Raw genomic sequence first — 26,343 nt, 5'->3', positions numbered from 1 at the left:
CGCAACGGGGCACTTTAATGGGAAATTGTAATTAATATCCCATTTAAATTTTTGCAATTGCTTGCGCAAAGTGATTTTTGTGCTGCGCAGATTCTTATTAGTCCCTCAGTGAAAGACACACGACGAGTTCTTCTTTGTCAGCCTCTTCCTTAGCGGTGGTTTTTGTCTAGGAACTGTGCCAGGCGAGCCATTTTTGTTTCTCCCTTTATTTTCTTTCCCACAGCCACTAAATCAAGCGAGAACCCATGTGGGACGCTGCTATCTGCTGTTAGCGTGAGAGAGTGCTGAGCTATGACATTTTTCATTCCTGATCTTTTATTGTTTGCAATCATCTTGACGCTTTGCAGCTCACAGCATGATTCCTCTGTAAGGTGCTGTCAGATCTCCATTTACAACTCGAGGTAAAATGTATTGAATCACGACACTGGAAAGATATTTAAAGCATTGTTTTACTGTGCTGCAAAAAAAAAATAAAAATAAATCCAGTAATTACAAAACAATTTGATTTAATAGACTGTTAAGCTCAACTCTGGCTATATCCTTTAGATAAATAATAAAGGACATAGCAGGGATAAATTACACATATTACAGTAAACAAATAGCAACACAAATCTAAGACATTTTTAGTGATTGCAGTGTGCAGCCTGGTGAAACGTTAGAAAGAAACATGAATCCTGTGAAGAGTTGCAACTTATTCTTCCAGTCAGCTGTATCTAAAATATGGAGTAAGTCCAGATATAATGGAGAGGTTTCTAGAAAGAAAAACTATCAAGCAGACATCGAGGTGTTTTTATGGCAAACTTGGAGCAGTGTGAGTCAAAAAATTAATACACAGCAAGAGGAATGAAAGTCAAATGGACAGAAACGGGTATGAGTATTTCACCTGAATTAAATAGAATTAAGTTTGTAGCGAATGCTTGCTAGCAGCGAGAAGAGTGATATTCATAACAGTCTCTCAGGGCCATTATGGTTAAAATGCTGTAGTTCATTTCTTACAAAAAATAGAAATCTTCAGATCAATTTCAAATATGTTGTAGCAAGAAAGTGGACATTTTCTGAACATTTTCAAAAGTTGAAAATTTTGAGCTCAGAAATGTTCCAAGTTTGAAATTAATCAACATGTCTTTTTTGTTTTTTCCTTTTTATTTACAATGGCTCTAACACGGCATCATAGATTTCCAATTCTATTTTTTAAAAAAATTGGAGTTCCACCAGTGTTGTGCTACCTATATCCGGATGCTTGATTGAGAAAGACATTGTTCTACATCTCTAAACATATGGAAATGGAGTGATTTTAATAGAACACTCAATCTTGTCATTTCTTTAAAACGTCTGTGGAATACAATTCTGAATAAAGCATGTGAACAAGGATCACTGCAAGTGCCACCAAGTGGTCTAATCAGCAAGAAGGTTCCACTTTCAAGTATCCAGCATACCGATGTGAGTCAGTCTTCATCAACGCAGAAAGCATTGAGAAAAGAAGTTATTTTTGTTTCACTGCTGTAAAATTTGATTCCCAGCTGCATAAATGTTCTTTTTTGTGTATTTACCTGTGTTCATGTCTGATCAGAAGTTTCAGGTCTCTTAATACAAACTCAAGCATTAAACTTGAAAAAAGGATTAAGAGTATCTGATGATTGGTGATCATGACCATGGGAGTATCCAGCAACATGTTTTGTTTTTTTTTCTTGAACCAAATCGTGGCTTTGTGCCCGGTGAATCGTCTCTCTGGAGGCGGCGGGAGGCGTCCTGTGAGGCGTGGGGCCACGGAGGGGGCAGAACGGCAGTGGCAGATGAGACCTTTGACCAATTTATCTGGACGTGCAGCGAGGAGTCAGAGAGAGCGCCACACTCCCATCTGGGAGAACATCATGGCTCGCTTTCAAAAGCGGGTGGGGGGGGAGTCGACAGACATGCAGCCAACTGGGAGGAGATCAGGGGAGATCAAACGAGGACAGAATATTTCGGACGCTTCCCTAGAAAGGCTGTAGCATTCTGTGTGCGGGGGGACGGGGTGAGATTGAAAATACTGTGATGTTGGTAGCTGAGTTTCCATTAAAAATTTGCACAAATCTCTGTTTATGTTCTACCAAGACTGAAAACGAACAATTTTGCAATTGCGATACGTCTATTAAATAAGAAAATAAACTAAAATGACATGATTACGGTGGTTTATGCAATAACCCGATAAAAATTATGACACTGACCGATGTAAACAGTTATGTGAGATATATTCGGGATTTAACCACCAGCACTCATTGTTTTATTTAGGTGTTGGAGCGACACGTCCCTTATGCTTGGGATCGCGTTTTGAGGAAATTGTTGTTCCAGAAGAGCTTTGGATTCAACACGATTGAGTGACACGCGGCTTCTCCTGAACTGTGCGACGCTGTGAGAGCTCCGGTGGAGCCAGCAGAACATTATCCCAAAGAGGAACAAAACAAAAAAACTAATCCTTTTACTGCTTCCTGTTGCCTTATTCTGCGTTTTTGCCAGAAGTAACATTCAGTTGTTGACCATGTGATTTTTGTCATGCGCAAAAATAAAAATAAAAAGAGTTTCCCTTGCAGCTTATATAGCACATCTGATTTGATATTGCTGGAGAACCACTTCGTCCCAACGCAAGAAACTGTGAATCAAAGAAGGTTTTTGCGAAATTGGTGTGTTTCCATTAAGCACATTTATTTTTATGCTTTGAAGTCTGTGTGTAATAGCAACACAGATACTCTCTATGGTATAAGTAAATTCACTTTCCAACTTGTTTTTGCTTAATAAGTCAATAATTTGAGCAAGGGATGATAATTTGGGGCTTTTTGAGCATTAGTTCTTCACACTTCTCCTGCAGTTTTGCCTAAGCTCTCTGACCAGACGTGGGGATTAGTTTGTCAACAAGCAGCAGTGCAAATGAACTGCAACAATGCCGAGCAAAAATTCATCTCGCCCGCTGTGATAATTCCTCTCAGGGTCGACTCCAGCTATCTTATTTGCACCGAGCTTCAAACAATCCTCAAAAAAAAAAAAAATCTTAATACTCTTATTTTCCCATTTCTGTATTCTTTTTCAACCCTTTATTATTATTTTTCCCAAACTTTTACCTATCTCAGAGTCCATAGAGGCATGAGCTGTTTTGCATTCTCCGACATGCGCGGGGGCCATAAATATTGGATTAAATAAACAAATCCGAGAGGCTCATTTCTGAATTATATCAGCAGGCTGGCCTTTAGAGCCGGCAGGAATGCCACAGTCGCAGTTTTCTTTTTTTTTTTTTCCCCATTTGAAACGCAACACATGAAAAGAGAGCGAGCGAACGAGCGAAGAGAGTGAGAGGGGGAAGAAAGGGATGGTGAGAATCAAATGGCAGTTTAATCCTCCCTGAGTGTTATCTCACAGGTGTTTTTTGCAGACCGCGTTCTCGCCGGAAACTTTTTGAAATGCGGCCAGGCTTTCATGTGTCAGCCACGGTGAGCGCGCTGCGTCTGGTTGTTTGTGGAGAAATAAACAACGACGCAGCAGGAACCGACTCCGGCTGAAAACTGCACTTACTGTAGCATCTCCCCCCCCAGCTGCTGGTCTGTGGTGTTACCTGAAAACCAGGCCTGGTGCTTTACGAGTTTTCTCCTTGCAATCAAAGCAGGTGGAAAAATTAGAAAAAAAACAAAACACACTGGTTTGCTAATTGAGTGTGTTGAAGTAGCTGCACTTCCTTTACTAATATGCACAAATCTTTGTCTGTTCTGTTGGTGTAAAAAAAAATAAAATGAAATATTTCCAATTATGGTGTTTCCAATAAATAAAAAATGTCATTAAAATCACATAAATAAGCTTGTTCGCACAATACGTCATTAGAAATCATGGCGGCAGCGACGGATGTAAACGGTTACATGAGATTGTGTTCATAATTCAGGCATTAGAGGAGATGACGTCATCTTAATCAAGCAGTGTAGCGTCTTAGTAATATACGTATGCGGCATTTTGGGTAAGTAGTAGTCAGCAATTTTACAGAGGAGGTATCGATTCAACGCGTTTGAATGGCTCACAACTTTTTGCAAACTGTGTGATTCTGTGAGAGTTCTGGCAGAGCCAGCTGGACATTGTCCAAACCTCCCTGCCTCCCAAAAACCATCACTTCTTGTTGTCTTTTTTGGCGTTTTCACCAGTGGTAGCCAAAATTTTTTATTTCTTTTTTCTAAATTGTTGTATTTCCATGAAGTAAATTCATTTTTGCTTCATGTCAATTTGCGATTTTACGGTTAATGGAAAGGCAGCTACTGAAGGACCAGTTGTTTCTGGTGGATTATATTAAGGGTGCTCCAGGAAGTGGCCCTCTACTTTTATAAACTCATTCCTGTATCAACATGTCATAATAGTTTATGCAAATGCTACTTTAAAAACCAACAAACCGTCTTCGCGTTAAGGTAGTGGTTTGCACAAAAGTTCAGCGAAATGAAGGCGGATGGCAGTGCACCATCAAAGCTCTTCCTACATGAAACAATTGGTGAGAATGGAACATCTAAAGAATCTCTTGTCCTACTAACTATGTAAATATCACTATAATATTCTGGGTGTTTGTCTAGCTTCACTTCTGCATCAAGACAAGATGCTGTTCTTCCAGTGTGTCTCCGTATATCACTTTATTATTATCCCCTTGGGAAAATCCTCCTTGCAGGAAGGAGGGAAGAAAATAAAAACTTAAACACAAACAGGTACAATCACACAGCAACATTGGCAAAACAATAAAAAGTCTATGAAATATCAGTACGAATATTAATGCAACAGGGTGAATGACAAAGGGTCCAATTACATTTAGAATGTATCTGAATAATGATATGGCTCCTAAAATAGTTTTTCCATTTTTGGTTAACTGAGTTGTCCGGAGAAAAAACATAATGCCTGAAAAAGTTAACTGTGCTAAGATAGCGCTGTGTCCCGTCAAAGTTTCAGTTTATTAAATAGCTAAACCTAGCTAAAGCAGAGGTTTGTCTGACTAGCCATTAGCCTTCCACCACACTGAGGTTACAACAGGAACATGTTCTATCATGTCATATGTCTGCCAACAAAAAGTAAGGAGGTTATTGATTATTGGGAATATATAAGATGTCACATCAGAAAATCTACCCGTCATTAAAGTTTCATAAAATATCAACTGGATTAAACCATTGTGACATCTTCACCACCTCCAAAATTAAAGTGCCCTGTTTGCATTTCCATTCAGAATTCATACTTTTACACAATTCATCCTGGTTAATTCTAAAGAGCAAAACGCTGCAGTTCCTGTTTTCCTCCATCAGGTGATCACATTGCATGACGTGTCGCGTTAAAAGCTGCAATGAGTTCTCTAAAGTCATTTGAACTGGCGAGCAGCAGAAAAACGGATAGAGTTCGGTGCTTCTTGATTATCCGTCTACGTGTTTCTGACTTGATTACCATTGAGCCCAGTACATGGATTTTTCCCGAAGAACCAGCTAAATTGTAAAAGTTGAGATGAGAACAGCCACTCCGTATCGGGTGTCGCTTTTAATGACCCGGTTCGCATAATGTCTCCGGACTCTCCCGGTGGTGGACGACCCGATGGCAATCGGGTGCCTCGCTGATCAGTCGTCCCTTGTGTCAATGTTTTACAGCAGCTGGCATAAAGGAGGACGGACCTGATTAATCAGCAGTGTATGTTTCTGAAAGTGCTCATGTTCCATAATTCCTAATGGTTATGGGCCCAGTCGTTTAGAGTGCTGCTGAGGGAGCCATCAGTCAGGATGTTACGTGGCTTAAGTGAACCAGGGTACTGAGCTGTATCGAGCGAGTAAGAAGAGAAAAGAGAAGAACACATGCAAGGGGGAAGGATGAGTTGGGTCCATGCGTCTGTTACTTGACATGCAGAATTAGTGGGTGGGGCATTCTCTAAGACTTGTCTTTCATGGAAGGGATCGAGTTTAATCAAGTTGTTATTTTGTTCCAAACGTAGTTTAGAAGTGTTAACCACAAACTGGTTGTAGTTCGGTGGAAAGAAAATTTATAGTTGCAGGAGGCAAGCGACATTCTATTCTGGTTTTTATCCACACGTCCATCGTGGTATGTGTTTTTTTGAAGAGAATTAATCTGGCACAAGTGGCCTTTATTTGACAGTAATCTGACAGTCGAACCGTTCTTACTACAGTGATTTTTTTTTTAATCCTCCGCCAGTCTTAAGAGACTGAAACAATTGAACCCAACCACTCTGCAAGCGGTTCGGCGGGGTCACACTGAGCCTGCATGTGCTTTTACGGCGCCCCTGTATGTGTGCGGTTTCGGGAAGTGACGGTCTGACGGGACAACCCCCCCGCTGTGTATCCGCCACATGCCTCTTGAGCGTCTCCTTAAAACTACAGGAGGGTTAAAGCAAAATTGAATGCTGAGCACACCAGTGTTACTTTCTTCACTCGTCTTTGTGAGTGACAAAAGTCACTCATTTATGACTTTGCACTGTTGCACAGCGGTTACAAGATTATGTAACCGCTGTTTTGAACTAAGTAATAGAGGCTTTTAGGTAATGTGATTCATCAGCACCATGCAACACCAATGCATTGACATTTTTCTATTAATTACGTGCGTTAACGTTGACGGCCCCAGTTTTATAGATACGTTTCTTGGGAGGCAACTTTCTCAGCCATACGGTTGGAAACAGAGGAGAAGCCCAGGAGACGCTTGGCACCTCTCACCAGGTAACCACTAAGTCATCCTGACAACAGCGTGGGGCACACATTATATCCAAGGGAGAGGACCATTTGGAGCACTTGACTCCCCGTGGCCCAGCATTATGGGAAACAAACGGAGTGGGGGTGGCTAAATGAGACAGGCCACAGCGTGGACCCCCTTTTCTTCTTTTCCTTTTTTTTCATTATGCTATAAATCTCTCACAGCCTGACAAGTGTGGCGTCTCAACCTAATGTCTAAATTCAATGTGGCATTTCATAACTGTGGTCTCTTCACAGTACTGTGACCACGCTGGCTCTGGTGAAGAGCGCGGCCCTCCACATCCAAAGAATCGGCATTTATACATATTCATCGCCACTTCAGAGATTTGCGGGTGATGCGACAACAACGCGCCAACGACGCCGTGAACAACCATTTTCGGGGTGTCGGGATCAACGTCATCACGTCATGAACCGATTTACTGTCGAAATGGTAGGAAGGAAGATGCAGAAGATGTTTGAAATTCAAAAAAATGTTCCAATAAAAACGCATGTGAGCAAAATAAATCCACTTTGACTCTCCGAGTGAAGTAGGAAAGAATCCTACAGAACGATTAATCTGGATGGAGCACCAAGTGGGAAAGTGTAAGGCTCCTTGAACTTTAACGTAGGTCATTTGTTTGACTGTGTACAATGTGGAGAAATACAGAATTATTAGTTTCTGAATTCCAGGCTCAAAACAAGGCAGCGCACCGACAGTAATCTGTTTGAGCAAAACAAGTACTGATAATGGAATATGTAAAGCATTTCTGGGGTGAATTTCCTACCACAGAAAAACAAGGCATTTTAGAAATCAATAAAACAGTTATTTATTTATTTATTCACAGTTTAGATAGTAATATAAAAGGGTCAGCCTGGCCAGAACTTCTTTAAATGTTCCAGTCTCAGTACATGTAGGTTTCTTAAGGCTGTTTAGGAAACCTACATCTCTTAAACAGGTAGGTAAAAGGTTTGTGGAATAATGTGAAATGAAGTTTGCAGGCTTGATGGTGTTTTGGAGATAGTAGTAGTTTTAAGATACAAGCTCACACCTGGCTCCTCTCTGGCCTCTGAACTGTTAGTTAAGTAAATAAGTTAAGCTGCCAATTTAAGATACTGACCGACTTTAAACTAAAAACTAAGATATAAATTCTGGCTGTTTTTTTTATTTCTTTTCTTTTCCATGAGACAGGTCTCAGTTGCCTTGAAGGTACAAATCAGTACTTAAAATCTTACCTCCGAAGCAAAGGGATTTAGGAAAACTGAACCTTGCCATGAGCAACTTTGTGGTTTAAAAATAGACGTTTTAGAGCTTCACGTCATGTTGTATTGCCCATCAAAAACATCCACTCCGCCCAGCTCCTTCAGACTAGCCAGAAGCAATCAGCAAACACCTGGTGGAACTGTCCATCTGCTGAGCTCATTGAATGAGTGACTCCTCGGTGTAGTGCTGGTGAAAATCGTTGCTAAAGGGTTGAAAGAGGAGCCGTCTCACAATAACTTCCTGAAGGCAGACTTTCAGAAGGAGCAGGAGTTTCTTAAGGAGAAATTATGAAGTCAAATTTCTTTGAAGTCATGAATGACTCAACAACTGAAGGTAACACAGTTACTTGATCGTGCTATAAAATGATATTATGTGGCTCTAAAACACATAACACTCCTCTTTCAATATGTAGCAATCATAGAGCTGTGACTGATAGGCTAATTCTATGCCATTTAATAGGATTTATTAAGGCAGGGATATCCAATGTGTGTCCCGGGAGCCATTCGCAGCCCTTGCAATGATTTTGTGTGGCCCCTGACTGCATTTGAAGAGCGGTGCCAATTTGGCCCTCCAGCACAGGGAGTTGATTCAGAGCTAGCTTCTAGCATATAACGCCAATCTCCAAAGAACTGAAAAATGGTACATCAGCATGTGCTTGTCTTTTAATTAACACGTAATTTGATTGTTTTCATAAGTAGGGCCTCTAAAATCCAGTTACTTTCACACAGAGGCTGCATTGCAATGCCTTTGTTAAACTTGGTCAAAGGGCAGCGAGTCTTTTCGAAGAAAAGATAGATTCTTCGAAAAAAAGCTTTTCTTGACAAGCAGTGTAAAAGAACACACTGGGTTACAGGAAAGTGTGCAGTTATTCTAAGAAAAAAAAAAACTGCTTGATCCTTTTTTATGTTTTAGAACTACAACGATTTATATAGATTCGTTTTTATAAATTCAGGCTAGTTCGTTTGCAAAAATATTGGAACTATATTTACTTATGTGCAAACAGGCAAAAGCAGAAAAAGTCTCTAATCAGTTTTTTTTTTTTTTTGCTTTAACTATGTTTGGTAATTTTGGCCTGAGTAGCAACATTTCCAGACACCACTGCTTTAAAGGCTGCAATAAATGAATGAATAATTAAAAGTTGTTTCATTTCATTCTGCTTTCCTCTTTCGGGTTCACCGCAAACAGCGACTCTATTTAAAGAGTAGCTTTAAGCAGTAGTTTAAAAAAAACTGTTCATATTACCAAAATTTTATTGAAAAAATTGCTCCTGACTAACATCTGGTGCAACGAAAGAATTTGATGATGCATGAGACAACAGTGGTCAAATATATTGTGCAAATACGTTGGCTGGAATAAAAGTATAAGTGATTGAATTTGACTTCAATACTCTGTCCAGTAGAAACATACCTTAAAGAGGAAGTGTCATGTATTTTCCAGCCATATTGTATCAGTTTACAGCACAATCAAGTTACTATGATACATTCAGTTGCTATAAGAAATACTATATATCAAATATAACTAAAAATAAATTAGACTTGGTGATTTAAAAAAAATTTAAATTGGGCCTCTGTCTCTTCTGACACTCCACCTTCAGAAGTCGTCACAACATAGCTCCTCTATTAACTCTTTGACAACGTTTTTACCAGCGTCGGCTGGAGCTCCGGCCCAAAGGCGGGGCTAGGCCCACCCAGGCATTTTGCTCAGCTGTATTGTTGCCACAGGAGATTAAAGGATTTCTCAAACATGCATGAAAAAAGAAAGATCAAAGCAACACTCCAGGTATGTTTTTGATGCAATGTCAATTTTATGTAGTGCTGCCCCTTTAAATTTTCCTTTTTTTGGTGAAACAAATTTAGAAATGAGAAGAGAATACAAGACTGAAGGGAACCTGAAGCCACCCGTTTCCCCCTGGTCTTCCCAATCCCATCTTCCATCAGAAAAAAACGTGTTCATACATCTCTCCACTGTTGACTGCCCTCGTTTTTTATCCTCACTCCGACCACCGGCGGACTCAATAGGATTCCAAAAGACACTGGTTCCATTCGAGTGGAAAATGTGCTCCAAACATTGTGCTGCTTTGGTCCGCAGTGACGCGCGGGTCCCGCATTGGTAACGGGTTATCAGCCGGAGCAGAGGCGGCCGCAGCGGAGCCCCCATTGGTCATCCTGCAGAGCAGCTCCGACAGCCTGAACAAGAAGCCATTCCTGATGGATATCTATGAATTATATCTGAGGAAGGACCCTGGTGAATACAAAAAAAAAATCCTTCTTCTACTCACCGGCTCCATATGTTGCCTTCACAACATGTTCTTTGTGTAAAATAATAATTCAAAATTGTTTTTAACTTATGTGGAGATCAAAAGGTGCTTCACTAAAATAAATAATAATACAAAAATTATCCCGTCTTTTTTTTTTTTTTAGTTATTTATTTATTTTTTATTTTTTTAGTTAAAAGTTGCTGGATGTTTACAGCCCTACTTACTGTGAATTTAAAATGTAAAAAAAAATTACCAAAACTGCCTAAGATTCTTTTGATTTGACCACTTCCTGAAGCAAGAACAAGTGTCTTAAAGAGACAGAGGTCCAATTCCGGGGCGATAATTTACAAAGTCAAATTTAAGTCACATTTGGTATCTTTATGACAGACAACTGAAGGCAAAATAATAACTGGATTGTGCTGTGAATTGAAGGACATTGACTTTATTGAAGGATTAATGGAATATTATTACTCTTGTCAGATACTGTATGAGCCTCGTTAAATCAGACAATTGGAAATGTCACAGAGGAGAACGGAACAGACCGAGTCTTTATGAGAATCAGTCCGAATCTTCTTCTGCATCCTCCTTCGTTTCAATGCGGTGGATAATTAATAACAATAAAAAACTGACTTAGTTGTAGCAAATGATTTAAGAACTGCAATTTTGCATCTCGGAACCCCAAACCAGCATCGTTTCCCTCCAATAACATCTAAGTTTCAGGAAATCGAGGTTTCGCTCAAGCACAATAAATTGCCCATCCTCTTCCTCCCCTGCCCCTTTTCCCTTGACCCCTCCGTCTCTCCGCGGTGATTGCCTCGCCTTGCTATCTCTGGACTGCAGTTCTGTTTGTGTAACGTCTCGATATGTCAAAAAAAAAAAAAAAAAAAAAACGAGCAGCCTGTTAATTTTATGATCTGTCACACGTCTAGCTGTCTGTGACGGGCAGTGGGCGACTGGCTCTGGATTTCCTTATCGCTCCGTTCATTCCCGTCCACTGACAGTCGGGAGTCAGCTCACATATTGGTCCCCCCTCCCTCTCCCCCTCATGCTACTGAGAATAGGTCAGGTCGCCGTGGAAGGAGATCGTTCTGACACTTTGGCTTTGAATAACTTCAGAGGCTGCAACAAACCGCATCACTAATGATAACTGCGGTTATTTATTGCCAAACTTCATTGTCGAACTTTATTTTTCCCCCCCTTCATTAAATCGCAGCGCAATCTAAACATGCATTTGTATGCAGATGACGCCGACGATTCAGTTGGAGCGTAATTAAATTTAACAATGGTCCGAGGAACAATTCCTGGAATGCAATATCGCCTTGACAGCTATGATATCCTGTTGAGCATCTTCATTCACTCCAGTCACTTTGAGCTTTCAAAGGGGGCGCAGGCAGGCGGGGCCTCTCAAAACAAGCTTTCATCAGAAAGGAGAAATGAGAAAATGATCTACGTGACACTCTCCACAGCCTCCTGGGAAATGTTTCATAAAGCCAGAGTTAACCGGGAGAGAGTGTGCCGGTGTGTGTTCTTAGCAGCAAATGCTAACAGACACGGCGGTGGAGGACAGCGACAGGCCCACGGCAAACCCCACAGTTACTAGAGACCTTTACATAACTGTGAAACGATATGACGTTCTGTTTGATGTTTAAAGGTAGAACTCTTATTTTTTTTGTTTGTTTAGGTTTTTTTGTCAACGGCTTCTTTTCCATTAACCGTAGAACTGTACGAAACGAAATTATGTCAGTTTGCTTAATGGAAGCATGCCAATTTGGAAAAAATGCACGCCTTTTGAAAAAAAAAAATGGTTTGCACTCGGATGAGCAACAGCCAGATGTCACCGCTGGAGACAGAGTCAACAAAGACATAAATTCTGGCTGTTTTTTGTGCTTTTTGTGCAAGGCAGCAGAGCTCTCACAGCATTACACTGTTCATAGAAAATGTGTTGAGTCCCCCCAATGGGTTACCAGGCCAGCTTCACTTTTACCTTATTTTCAAAGCAACCCCAATTCCTGATGTGCCTCAGAGATGTTCTGTGAGTCCAACACCAGATGTGTGCTCAACAACTCACAGCCCAGCTGAGTGGCTGCAGGAAAGCCCCCGTCCCTCGTCACAAGAACAGCCAACCGTCTGCACGTCTGCTGGCGATGAAGCAGGGACCCGGGCCCGGTGTCGAAACTCCGGCTGCGATTCGCTCCCGCTTCGAGCTACACGTCTCGTGCCCGAACTCCTTCAACAAAACACCAGCAAACTTCTTCACTGGGTGAGCGCTCATCAGCCTGGGAACAGTTTAGACTGCTCAGAGCTTTTGCATCCATCCCAAAGGAGTCGAAGAAGAAGTTAAATATGCCAGTGAATTCAAATAGAGCTGGGTTTTTTTACAGCTTAACCTAACTTTTTGACTGAGAAACTGGTAGTTATTTTATTCCAGTAAGGTATAAAAATGTATCCGTTCATAATATGTTCTTCGGTGAGCCATTTTTTTTTTCTTTACATGTAAGAAAGTGGTTTTGGTTAAATAACCAGCAGTCCCCTGAGGAATGAACTGGGACATTTCCACATTAATTCGTAAGCATAATGGTTCAAATGGCAAATATTTAACTTGGAGATTTATAATAAAGCATGTTTTTTTGGAAAGATATGTCCCCAAAATTGAAATGTTTCGCTTTGCCTGTATCCATAAGCGCTTTTTTTTTTCTTTTTTTTCCAAAGTCATGTCTGCTCACTTCAGACGCAGCAGAATGAAAGATCTGAGCAAATCCAAAAACATGCATCCTCCCCACACCTCCCTAAGAAACCCAAGCTTTGTGAGGATGAATTAGTAATCTTTTAATCAAATCTGCCTTCTTAAAATAAAGACACTATATCTGTCTATCTGTGTTTGACAAACACAGAGCAGGTGGGACACTTTGCTATGCAAATCTGAGCAGCGTCTGCCAAAATTGGAAACAGCCATCGGAACCACAAGGAGGCTTTGTCTTGGAGCAGAAAATGCAAACATATTCCAAACATACAGAGGAGGCGCTTCAAAGTCACAGGTACACAAAAAAGAAATCTTCACCCAAATAACTACAGATGAGCGGGAAACGATGGGGTGCGGGAAGAATGCCACAAGGCAGATTTTTGGTGGGTTTAGTAGCAAAAGTGTTTTTCTGTAACGTCTGTGTGCGTGTGCGTGCGTGTGTGTGTGTGTGTGTGTGTAGGGGGGGGGGGGGTGAAACACACCGAATTCCACAGCCCATCTACATAAAGTCAAGCTAGCATAACTAACCCTACTTCCCTCTCCCTCGCAATTTTTTTTTTTAATTATAACATTTTCCTGACCTTGCTATGTTGTCAATTGGCAGCTAAGCGCTGCGTCCCATTTTCGTTTATAGATCATGTGTGCATTTAAGATTTAGCGCATTATGTTGACAACTTGACAGATGAGACCAATAGTTGCCATCGTCTGAAAGCAGTTTCATGCCCTTCAGCAGGAAGCTGGACGGTGGGATTATACGTGTGCAACGTCATGTTGCAACGTGTCTGTAGAAGGCCTTTGAATTGCCTTACTGCTGAAAATGTGCTATATTCATAAAGTTACCTTACCTTACCTGAGGAAGTGAAAGCAGAAACTATTTCTTCGTGGGGAGATGAGTGGTGTTGTGGTAAAGGTGAGTCTCAGTCAAACAACAAAAGAACCTCAAAGCCAAGAAGGTTACCATTTCCCTCCCATTGCCTGCTGAATGACAGAATAAGGAACTACGTGATCACTGGAAGGGTAGATGGGAGGAAAGGTGAGAGCTCTCCCCACTGTGGTCTGAAAAGTTCCCACATACTGAGATTTCAGTGGGAAGACTGGGGGGGTGCGGGGTTGCTGTGGTTTTGCCAAGTGTTTTGTTTGGATCCACCGAATCGGCTCGGTTTCTCCGCAGACACTTAGTCGTTCGAGTGCGGCGAGATACGGTTACTTTTAGTAGAGACACATTTGGAAAATCAATTTTGAGTTTTCAACACATGCTGTAGACAGCCCTGCTTCTGTCTTCAGTGCAACTGATGCACCGCATTGTTCAGTCCTAATGAAAAGCCCTGCGCTGCAGCACAGGCCCACCGTCTCTAGAGCCTTCCAGCCCTGTGAGATTGAATACTGATTTTCCCACGTTTTGAGTTCTGCTGGATAAGATGTCTTACCAAGAGGCTTCCATTCTGAAATCACAGGTGCAGCAGACACACACACGGCAATCATAGGAGAGAAGGATCCTCACCTTGGGCGGCCTCATTGTGCGAGACTGTTTGTCATGAGCGGGGAGCGAAATGTCAGTTGTGTATTCCCAGCACATCTTCTAGTCACAGACAAAGGCAGGTTTGTTGCAACGGTAGAAAGGGTTGTTTGTCTGGGGCCACTTCTTCTTTTTTTTTTTTTTAGAGCCTGGACAGAGGGTGGCACACTTCAGAGGCCAGATGGAAAAATATGACAGGCAAATAGAGCAGAAAGTCTATTGTAGTAGGTAATGACTTTCTGGAGGATTCATGCTGGGAATATGAAAGGAAACCCCCAACACAAACACACACACTGCACACAATCCCCATCCACAAGACCCCTCTTCTCCTTTCTTCTGCCTTTCCTTTTTGAAAAAAGACACTAAGAGCGAAACGCCGTAAGGAAATTCAATTGAGCATAAACAAGGTCCAGGCTGTCTACCTTCCTACATATTTATCTGTAGACCTAAATCGACCCAGTGACGTCCAGAGATGCTTTCCCTTTAATAACACTAGGCTTGAGATACTTTTTAATGACAAATGGGCAAATAGTTTTGTCTGTAGATGTGCCCCAAGTCGCATTTAATGCAGAGTTTCGAAAAGCTTGTATGATTTCCACATCATGATGGTGTGTAACCTATCAAATAACACCAAGTCTTTGATGTGACATATATACATTATGTTATAATTAATATCAAGTAGTTTTGACTGCCGCATTATTATATTCTAGGGCTGCTGTGACTGTTTTTTCTCCCCTGATTAACTCACAGCAAACCTGTGATTAATCACATTAAAGAGTTTAATTGTTTGACAGCCCTGTTTTCAAAAGTTACTCCACAGAATTGGAGGAAAATATTTTCTACCTCCTCCCATGAAGTGATCATGACAGTGCAGTTTATTCTGTTCACATTAGGGGACATCTTCTCGAAATGTATCATATCTTTCACACTGTGAAAATGAAACCACAATAAAATAAAATGTGTCAGAAAACTTTTTTTTCGAATTTTATGTCCAGCCACGTAAATTGTAAGACGCTACCAGCTAATGTTAAAAAAACAAAGCAAAACAACCCCCCCCCCCTCCCCCGCAATTTTGCAATTGCAGTGTTTCCGTCAAAAATGAAATGAACTTAAAATTACATGTGAAAAACTGTTGTTCTCTGTAAGTCATTAGAAAACATTACGCGCCATCATCCCCCAACTGCTTCCTGTCGTCTTCATCTTTTCTGCCGGTAGTAATATCCGGTTTCTGGTAAGATGAGTTTTGTGGTGCAAAAAAAATAAAGAAAAACTGGAGTTTATTTTTCTCTAAATTCCCATTGAGCAAATTTCTTTTTGTGATTTCGATTTGCACAGTCATACTTGCTCATGGAAACACAGCTGCTCTTGGCGTGATTGCTTTTGTAAGCCGTTTCAGTTAAAGTCGTCATTCAATTCTCTGTCTTCACCTTTTCCTGCAATAAACTATTAACGTATTTTCCACACTCTCTTAATTAGGGCCGAGGCCACAGAGGAAGAAACTCAGTGGTTTCAGGAGAGACCCACAACAGGTAACCGTCAACTTGCAGGATCTTTTTGACCGAGCAACTTTTACACTCTACACTGCTCAGGTGTTGCTATCTGCTTAAAGAAATCCCCTCTTAAGTCCTGTACTTGAATTGCAAATACAGTCAGAAAATAAGCAGAGGAAATAAGTTGAAAAGAACACATAACGCATGACAACTAGGCTCTTCAGTGTCACACAAATTCGGAATGAACTATATTTTCATCCATTCAGACACAACAGGGCACGATTGATGGAAATTACACAAAGTCCGTCAACATCTAAAATGTGTTTATGTCCTGCAAATTCTGAGACACACTCATCGGTTGTGTTGGAACACGCGTCGTCGATACCCGCTTAACCTTGCAAGTGGAATATTCCGCTGCCTAATTCCACCGGTCACTGGGCGAGACGCGGGCCGACCAAGTCTTACTGTTGCACCGTAAGACGTGTTTGAGCGATGAATCCGCCGCTCCGGCCTTTGCATTGAAGGAAACGTCGCTCTACTGTACCGCCGCCGGTAGCTCCGTGACCTCCTTCCCTTCCCTGTGATGAGCAAACGAGAACGACCAGAGGCAAGGAGGGAAGCGGTTGTCATTACTCTGGGTCGGGTGTTTCTCTTTGATTTGGGGAGAAATAGGTTCTGCATTAATGGAGTCATTCCGTGGCCCCGACTCCTGCTTCAAACCGAACGAAAACAAAAGACGGGGGAATGATAGCCGCAAGCCCTTTTTGTGTGTCCCCCGCAACCACACGCACACCACTGTTCGACAGACTGTACATTACATTGGTGTATAGAGTTGAGTGCATTTCACAGAAGGAGTCATTAAGCTATGCAAATGATATCCTTATGCCAAGTTCAAAACAATGCAATTTACTGTAAGCATACCCACGTATGGAAATGAGTTGAGGACCGTGTTTCACGTTTGAAATATTTATCGGCAGATTCATCAGAAAGCTTCACAATTACAACAATAAGAACAACAAAATTGCCTCTCTCTGCATTATGCATGCACTCAATATGCCGTGTGGCGCGCTGTTTACCTAACTAAGTTTCTCAAATGAAAATACATTTGTTTGCTTTGATTTAACTGCGCCGGCAAGTCCTCTAATTGAGGGAGGGAGGGGGGAACGTAAAGAAACAGATGAGCTTTAACAGTAATCAAGCCGAAATTAGCGCCAGGCCCGCAGTCACAGGTGTTGAGCCCTCAAATCAAGATGCGAGGGCCAGCGGCGCTGGCTGTATTGATTAGCCGCTAGCGCCGCGTGCGCCACACAATCAGCATTCCGTCAGCCTCCTCCGCCCCGCCCATCCCCCCCTGGAATTAGCCGCATCTGCATCCACTCCTCGGCGCTCCTCGCAACATGGTCAACTAATCATCATCACAAACCATTCAAAACTTTCGGGGAAGGGACGCTGATTGCCTGTGGAAAGTGCGCCGTCGATTGCGGCGGCTCCCTCCGGGCTCCAGTTTGAAGAATGTCTTTGAGAATTAAGTTTGTCTGAGAGTTTCCATTTCCACTTGTTTTCCATTGCATACAAAACTTAAAATGCCTCACGAGTGTAGATTTTTATTTTTTTTCTCTCCTCCTTCCTTTCTTCAGAGATCTGACGGTCATTTGATTAAAGTGGCACTCCTGACTGGATTAGCATCTCTAGCTCTCAGTGGTTGTCGTCCTTCAAAAGTGGACTCTGCGACTCTGCGGCACTACTTTGTCCTTTAGACGTGACGATTGACTGTGCAAAAGTATTCATACCACGCTGTGTCATAATAGGAAACCATGTAAGGATTGCTGTTCAGCAATTTGATTGTTGAATGACATAAATAACAGACTAAAAACAACAATTATCTCTGTTGCTAAATTACTGAATAAGAGTGTTTTGGAATCAAAAGTTGTGTGTATTTTACCAATATGGGGTTTTCAGCTCAAATGCATTTAATTAGTTACAAAGACCTGCAAAAATTTTAATTAGAGGTTTCCAGCCCTGCATGCTAGATGACTGTAGGGCTGACTGTAAATAATGTGTTTAATGTATGCGGTTGATTTGGACTCGGTAGGACCTTTTGCCTAATGTTTTGCATTCATTTCCCACCTGTTTTTTGCAGAGGATGTTTTTTTTTTTTTTGACATGTCGAGGAAACTTAAATACTCACCATAAGATGACGACGTCCAAGCCGACATGACGGCACATACATTTTACATGTGCACATATTACGTTTTTTTATTTTATTTTGTGGTGTGATTACGGTGAAGCCGTAATGATTTTGCTGCAGGTGGCTTTGCTTTTCAGGCTGCACTCAGAATCCATCAAAAGGTTCCAAGACCAACAGCCATTGGTTGCGTCTGATTATTAATGTTTCTAGTTTGTATGCCTTGCTGAGGAGCTTTATGTACAAATGTGGTTTCATCGAGTCGAGAAATTGGATAATAATGAGAACTTTGACTCAAGGTTCTGCAAACCTTGGAACAAGTGTTCCTCTGAGCTTTGTGGCCTTTCTCGTGCCTGGAGATGGACTTTTATGTGTTGCTCTTTAGAATGTACGCTTTCTCTTAAATCACATCTAACAATTCATCTCAAGTAGAAGTGAGTAGTTGTGACGTTTAAGAGAAAAAAGTATCCACACAAAAGGATGTTGCCACCGCAACGTTTCACAGTGGAGGTGAAACCCTGGGGGTTCTGTGCAGTGTTTGTTTTCAACCATATTATTACGTTTAATGAAGTAAAAAAGTTAGTTTTGACATGCAAAATAAAAACTGGTCGCTTTATTTGCTCTGATGATAAATTATCTAACTTCTGGAGGCAATTGGTTCAGGAGAGTGAACGCTACGTCCGACTCAAATTAATGTGAAACTATGAACTTTTCAGATTTCTGATTGCCAAAGACATTTCAAAGAATAAAAATGTTCCTCCCTTTTCCAATTTTGTGTGTCAGACTGTCACATACATTTCCAGCATCGGGCATATGGCAAACTTTCACAATGTGACAAAATGAATGTGAGAAGGATTAAAGTGGCGTGAACGGTTTCCCAGCATTTCAGAAGCTGTTCTTCTTTCCACGTCATTCCGGGCCCAACTCGAGATTCCTCCTCCTCAACGCCGGCGCAGTCATGACCTAAATGCCATTACAAGTCAAGTGTACTACATTTTCTGCACTTCTGAATATAACTGGTGTAAATCCAGACACCTGACCTTTAGAAATTCACATATGCTGTACAATCTTTGCACAGGAGAAACCAAGAACGGCCAAAGGCTTAGAAAAATGACCACCTGAGACAGAGGGATCCTCTGTGTGGCCCTGGTGAAAGGACAACAGAGGTGTAATGAGGACCGTGATAGACATCGGGCTGGTGTCACGTAACATCACTGGAGAGTCTGGGAGAATAAGAAAGAAAAAGAAGCTTTCAGGCAAAGAGCGGTGCAGGGAAATGCTCTGGTTTTATTCCCCTTTGGTGACGCCGACTGAAAGAAGCGAAGCAGTCCAATGGCACGCTGCGATGCTGTTCCTAACAACTGGGTTCGCAGGGATGACAGCGCCAGGCGACGTGGCGGTGCAGCTACCCGACAGGAGCCGGCGAAACATGAGATTCTGCCTGTGTGCCTGTGTGATTCCCTGTGTGCAAACAAGACGTGGCCGCAAAAAAAAAAAAAAAGTTAGGAATGTGTACCGTGTAACAACTCTTCCTCTGTTTTCCGTTTCTCTGAGTGATTCTGAAAACCTTCCCTTTGCTTGTCTCGTATGGTCAAAACACTCCTCAAGCTTTTCCCTTGAGGAGTGGACAGAAGGACAGGGTGAGTAGGACGGAATGGACAAAGGAAAAGACATGGAGGTACAAAGCACTGAGAAGGTGCCTGTGTGTCAGTTTAGACCCTGATGGTAAATATTCTGGCAGGAGGAGTTAAAATGACTGGCCACTTTTCACTTTTTCAAGCATGACAAGATAAGAAGTTCTTTGTGTTCTTAGTAGTGTGGAATTAAAGACCCTAATCAGTATTTTATTTTTTTATTTTATTTTTTTTTACAAAATTATTATCATTTGCCAGTGATCTGCGGCTACTTTAGTTAGAACATAGATAACCAGTTTAAGGTACCTGTAACAATATATCCAGGTCACAAAACGAGACAATAAAGACGATGGCCTTTGGAAATCAGCCCAAAGTTTTTCTTTCATCAAAAAAAGGAGAACATTTGATGAAGGTTTATAGCATTTAAGCAAGTCACTGTGTTCACCTCAGCTGTTATTTTACATCTATGAAATAAAGCCATGGGAGATTCAAGGATAACAAATTCTGCCATGCGATTAATTGTCCCAGAACCTTTTGCAATAAACGATAATATCGTTGTTTGGAGACCATTTTCGAGAAATACAATGGCAATAATGGAAGAATATCATAAGAACACTTGGATCAATAAACATTCATTCTAATGAAGATTTAAACATTGGAACTGGGAGACATGGTGAATATCCAAAATAAATACAGAAACGACAAATAAAATGAATCCAGAAGACCGGCTTCGGTAGAGAGCAAGAGAAAAAATAGAAAAATGATAAATCAAGCAAGTGAAAATTGCTGTGTTTGTTTTAGTTTATCATTGCATTTCAAAAAATATGCGTCAGCTTAACACCGAAAGCTGCTTGGCAGCTGAGGGCTAGCTAGTTGCAGTATTTCCACAGTGCTTACAAATTGATCAAGAACTACTCATTGTCAAACAGTCTTGGGCACTAGTAGATTTAACTGCACCAAAAATACAGAAACAGTTTAAATATTGGTGGCTGGAATTTGTGAAAAAGCAGCAATGGAAACCATTAGTGGAAATCACAGATGTCGCTGTATAAAAAAGTTGCCGCCATGCACTCATGAGTTGAGGTTGAAAATCTGTTGTCGTTGCACATTTCCTCACGAGAAATATGAGAGACAACCGTTGGGTTCTGAAACCAATTTCACATTAATGCTGAACTGGTTGCATTTCACTGTTCTTAACCCGTCTCTGAACCCGTCTCTGAACTCTGCAGTTTGCTGTGGACGGAGATCTGGGTTTCCACTTTAGGGTGATGATGCTCCTCCTGGAAGACGAGCGGCTCGGCATCAGGGGATGCAATTAGTCTAGCACACAGGCAACTCTCGATAGACTGGACTCGGTAAAACCTTCCTTGGTATGGAGTCCAGAACTCCTCGGAGACACGAATTTATAGACCATTCGCATTCCAGATATATTCCTTTTTATTAGGGTTTTTTTTTTTTTGCTTTTTATACTTTATCTAAAAAACAAAGCAGTGATTAATATAAAGGGTACCACGGTACTGGCAAAGTAACACCAAAATGTCTAAAACAAGACCTTGCCATGAACCTCGGAACAGTTTTTTGTTTTCTCTCCCCAGGCTGGTTTCTGTGTAATAGAATAATATCTTGATGCGACTCAATGACACCCGTACTCATTTCACCTCTTTTGTACACTCTGCTGTTGTTTCAAAGTCTTAAGACTTTCATCTCTCAGTGCTTCGGTGGTACAATTTTAGGTCATGTTTGTGATGATGAATATGTAAATGTTCTGTGTTTACTCTAATAATGCTTATTTGGTTTCGTAGATGGTGGTTGGGAAGCCACAGAGGAGTGGGAGTAACCCCATTACAACGCCGCGCCATAACCATGCAGAGGCCCAGGGGAGGTCATTATGGAGGAGCTGTTTGCGATCTGTAATTAACATACGAAGGGCTGATTACTTCGTTCGGCGGTTAGCCCGGATCCGTGTTTTAACCAGTACGCGAGATTAAAGGAAAAACCTGAGACAAACAGGAACAATCCGTGTTATTGTTAAGGCTCTGCCCACGTCGGATTCAGCTGAAAACGTTGAAGAAGAGAAACAACACGATCCCGATCGGGCTGGTGAGGTGGGTTTGGTTCTGAATGGCAGGAAGACCGAGCAGGAACCATTGTGGGGATTGTGTGTGCTGTCCCGGCGGTGTTCCTCGCGTAGGTTGGGCTGCGACGACCAGCTGCAAGAAACTCGGTCCGATGGCCATTTCTCTGTGTTTGCAGAGGAAGTCTGCACGAATAAAGAACAATCCAAGCAGCCGCTTCCTCTGGCGTTTTCAATTCGATGTCATAATGAATGAGAGGATGAAAGCAAAGCGAGTGAGAGACAAGGAAGGAAATCGTAAAGTAAAAAAAAAAAAATGTATATACCGCACAGATGAGGAATGTCGGACGCTGCGTGATGGTGGAGGGTGGCAGCAGATTGCGTGAGAATGCGGGTGATCACAAAGGAACGAGTTTGATCTGAATATAGAAACAGATTAGGAGAGGTCATCTCTAATGCATTCTTTCTGCTTCATCCCGCTCTCCATGCAAAACAAACATTGATTTTCACCACTTCCCTGTTTATTTGTCCACCACCCCCGTCGACCCCTGCGCTTGATAACGCCGTTCCCGTCGGGAAACGGCTGCTTTGATTTGTATTCTTGTGGAAAAACACACACAAAAAAACTTGAGAATTCATGGTAGGGAACAGGTGTGGAGCTGGCCGTGCATCGCTCTGAGGCAGTTCCCAGGCACACTCTAATTCAGCTGTTGGAGGCGACGGGCGAGTGTTCAAACAAACGCCATCTTTGGTTATCGGGGCCCTGCCTCATTCCTCCATGTGTCAGTTTCTTGCCAAGTGATTTGCACGGAACTTTAATTTCATGGGCTGCAGGCCGGATTTCTAAACAGACAGGTGGCCCCATTCACACTCGTCATCAGGTAGAGTAAAACCTCGCTGCTTCGGACTATAAAATTGTACAATTTTGTTGTGGATGATGAAGCTGATTCAAGTAACAGCAGATAACCTCAGTAGCAATGATTTGATGTACTATATTACCAGAGGTTTTTGTTTACCGCTCCGACGAAGCTGAAGTTGGTTTCCGATTGCAACTTCCAATTCGGAAAATGGCTAAAGGGCGATTACCCCTAATTTGTCACGACCTTCAGCATCTTTAATTTACTATACATTAAAAAAATAAATCAAAAAATTAACATCTAGACTCTTCAAACCAGGACTAGATTAATCTCAGCTAACAGCAGAATATTTAAGAACAAATGTGGAATTTGTGAATATTTTATTTGATTTGTGAAACTTTAGTTAAGGACTATTTCAACTCTTTTTGCATCTGGAAAATGTCAGAACTCCTCTTTGTGACATTTTTATCTTTTTGCCATTATATAAACAGTTTCTTTCTTTTTGTTTTCTCTCCTAAAAGATGCTCAAGACAATGAAAAATTAGGTCCAATTGCTATTTATTGAAGTTTCACAAAGGACGTTTGTTTTTGAATATTCTGATTCTAGTTGACGATAACCTAACCCAGGTTTGAAGAGTATAGGCTTTGCAGTTTTTAATGGCAATAGATGCTTGAGGTAATGAAATTTTCCAAATTGGAAGCTGCGAATGTGATGAACCAGGAGTGCAAAACATGTTATAATTTTTCTCCAGACAAAAAGAAAAGCCATTGCCAATCCAGAAAAGACCAACAGAGATTTATTTTCTGGAGCGACAAGTCATATCTAAAATGCTGAGTTGCTAAGTAAAAATTAATTGAAGTAATATGTAATAGATGTAGCATTTTTCTAAGTTGTCACGGTTATTTGATTGTGCTATAAGATGCCACTTTGTGGACTGAAAACACTTCATCCTCCCTCTTTAATACTGCAGCACTTAAAATATGCACCATCATACCTCTCTTGTTTCCTGGATGCTGCGTGGTGTGTAAGTGGCTTTTTTTGGCTTACCGGTTTTGCCTGTTAATTTGACATAGCAGCCAGTTGCCAGAGTTTCCTGCTGTTCGACGTGCAACACGCCAAAATCCCGACAAACACGCCTCACCAGCTGGTCGGCGGCAGTTTCAACACAAGTAATTTAGAAATAGTAAATACTTTCCAGTTTTGCTAACTGATATGTAACGATGCACACACGCACACACACACCTATGAATGCACACACTGTTTTTATGCAATTGAAGTAATAAATGAAAGAGCCCGAGGCTGTTTCACTGCATCAACCCAGAGACGAGCAGGTTTGAAGCTCTGCAGGTTTGAGATGTTAATGTTTTCCAGGTTGAATGGAGGCGTAACGGCGAGCCAGCCTGGAGTTCACTGCACTCTCTGGAGAATTCTGTTCCTCATCCAAAAGGTTCTGAGGCTCATTTAGAACCCAAGGGGATCGAGATAAGCAGGAAAGAATGAAGAGAAGTTTTCTCTTTTTTCCGTAATAAATTTTGACTTCTTCTTCTTCTGCATCGCCTCAAAGCTAGCCGGATGAAGGCGACGGATTTATTTATTTCCATGCGGTAAGGAAGAACACCTCTCCCTCAACCCAGGGAGATTTTTATTATTTATTTATTTTTTTACCCACAGGTGCGCAGCAGAAGTTGCATATTCACAAAGAAGACAATTGCTGACTGTTGATCGAGGGATTCAAACCGAGCTTCGGGGCGCCGCCGTCTTTCATCAGACTGCTGATCCAGTCGGAACGCACAAACTTAGCAAAACATGCCTGCCTTGTCAGGAATTCACACTCACATACCAAAAGCAGAGGGCAGTCTTGGTTTTTTTTTTGCCCTCCTTTCCATCTTCCATTGTTCTGCTCCTGTAGCTTCATCAGCATTTTCTCTCCCCCCATTTGAAAGCAGGGGATTATGCAAGAGAGGCAGCATCAGATGATAGGTAGCTCACTCTCTTCCCCTCAGCACCACCCCCACTTCCCCTTGTCTTTAAGTCTCTCAACTGCTGAGCATGTAAATCCGCATCGCCTGGAAGAAAACCGCCTCTCAACAGTCGAGTCGCTCACTGACAGGCAGCACCGTCAGCACACAAAACACTCTCGCACTCAAATATTTTACCAAGCCAAGGTCAATCAGATGGTTCAGGCTTTGGTCCCGACAACGTGTCTGGGAGCGGGGGAGGCGGGTTGCGCGCGCAGGCGAAGCGGTACGTAAACGGAACGTTTCGGGAGATTTCAGGAAACGCTTGATGGACTTTACTGAGCGTCGGAGCCTCTGTATGGTTTCTCCTGAGTGAAAGGTGGCAGTGAAAACTCAGTCAAGAGCTCCGTTCTGAGAATCTACAGTAAAGCAAGAAAAAAATGAGACGATGATGATGATGGTATTTTGTTTCATACTGTCATCATGAAACTGTATGATTTCTTCTTTTGGCCTGGACCCTTAGACAGACCTGGGGTGAGGTCTTTTTTACAACAACCAATCTGAACTTATGCTGGGAAGTTTTGTTGGAAAACCAATAAGACTGGACCGCTTTATGACCGTTTTTGTTTTTTGCAAGTTGCTTTCAATTTAGTAATTGGTGACTTCTGAAAATAGATAATTGTGATGGATTTAATGTAGGGAACTCAGGGTGAAAATGTAGTTGACCCATAGAATCACTTTGGTTTGGACTAATATCTTAATGCAATACCTGAAGGCTTGTGGTTGTAGATTGACATATGCGCTTTTTGAAAGCGCTGTGACTTTTGCATGAAATGTGTCTGCAAATAACTGTCAACACTCGATGTTCTCCCACAGGATTATCTAACAAAAATCAATCCGAATCCAAACCTTTGATGCACTCTCCTTCATTGACCCGCGTCAGAACTTGTGGAGACGAGTGAAGTTGTTTTTATTGACGGCCTGGGATCTTATGTGCAGTGCCCCAGAAACCCATCTGACGCTGTCGCGCTAACGCACATTGATTATCGGGTGCCAGTGAGTGAACTGTCTCTGAACCTTTGTGTCTCCTCTGAGGCTTTGAGTCGTCTTTTGAGTCGCGGTGCCATGTTTCTTTTTTTAACTCTCGCTCTCTCTTTCGACAGGAAGTCACCCTGTCCTTTTAGCTGATGAAATCTCACAATCTCTGGGCTTTTCCCCCCCTTTTTAAAAAAAAAAAAAAAAAAAAAAAGGATCCGCTCCCGATGAAGGTTCTGATCTGGAGATTAAAGCTTTGGGTGAAGATGTTTTATGGCCACACGGCTCACAGCAAACGTCCGACCAAACAACTGCTTTTCTGGCATTAATATTTCATTGAGCATTTCACATTGGATTAAAAAGAACTCCCATTATTCTTGACTATTGATCTATTCCTTATGTGGTGAGTAAGTACCGTCAGCCTTGATTTCCCATTATAGATTCAGGGTCAGCTCCCTGGACGACATTTCCTGGCACGCCGTGATTAGCGATTGTTTGCTTTGAACCTATTAACATGATGATGCGGGGACCGTGGTTCCATCGACTGACCTGTTGATAATCCCCTTGCACTGCCAATAAATCATTAACTACATTTGCCTGGCCTATGAAAGTAGATCCCCTCTTACAT

This window comes from Poeciliopsis prolifica, unplaced genomic scaffold (genome assembly GCF_027474105.1).
Source record: "Poeciliopsis prolifica strain line A6 unplaced genomic scaffold, Auburn_PproV2 SCAFFOLD012, whole genome shotgun sequence".
Lineage (NCBI taxonomy): Eukaryota > Metazoa > Chordata > Actinopteri > Cyprinodontiformes > Poeciliidae > Poeciliopsis > Poeciliopsis prolifica.
The sequence above is the reverse complement of the archived record's forward strand: the minus strand, read 5'-3'. Positions refer to the sequence as shown.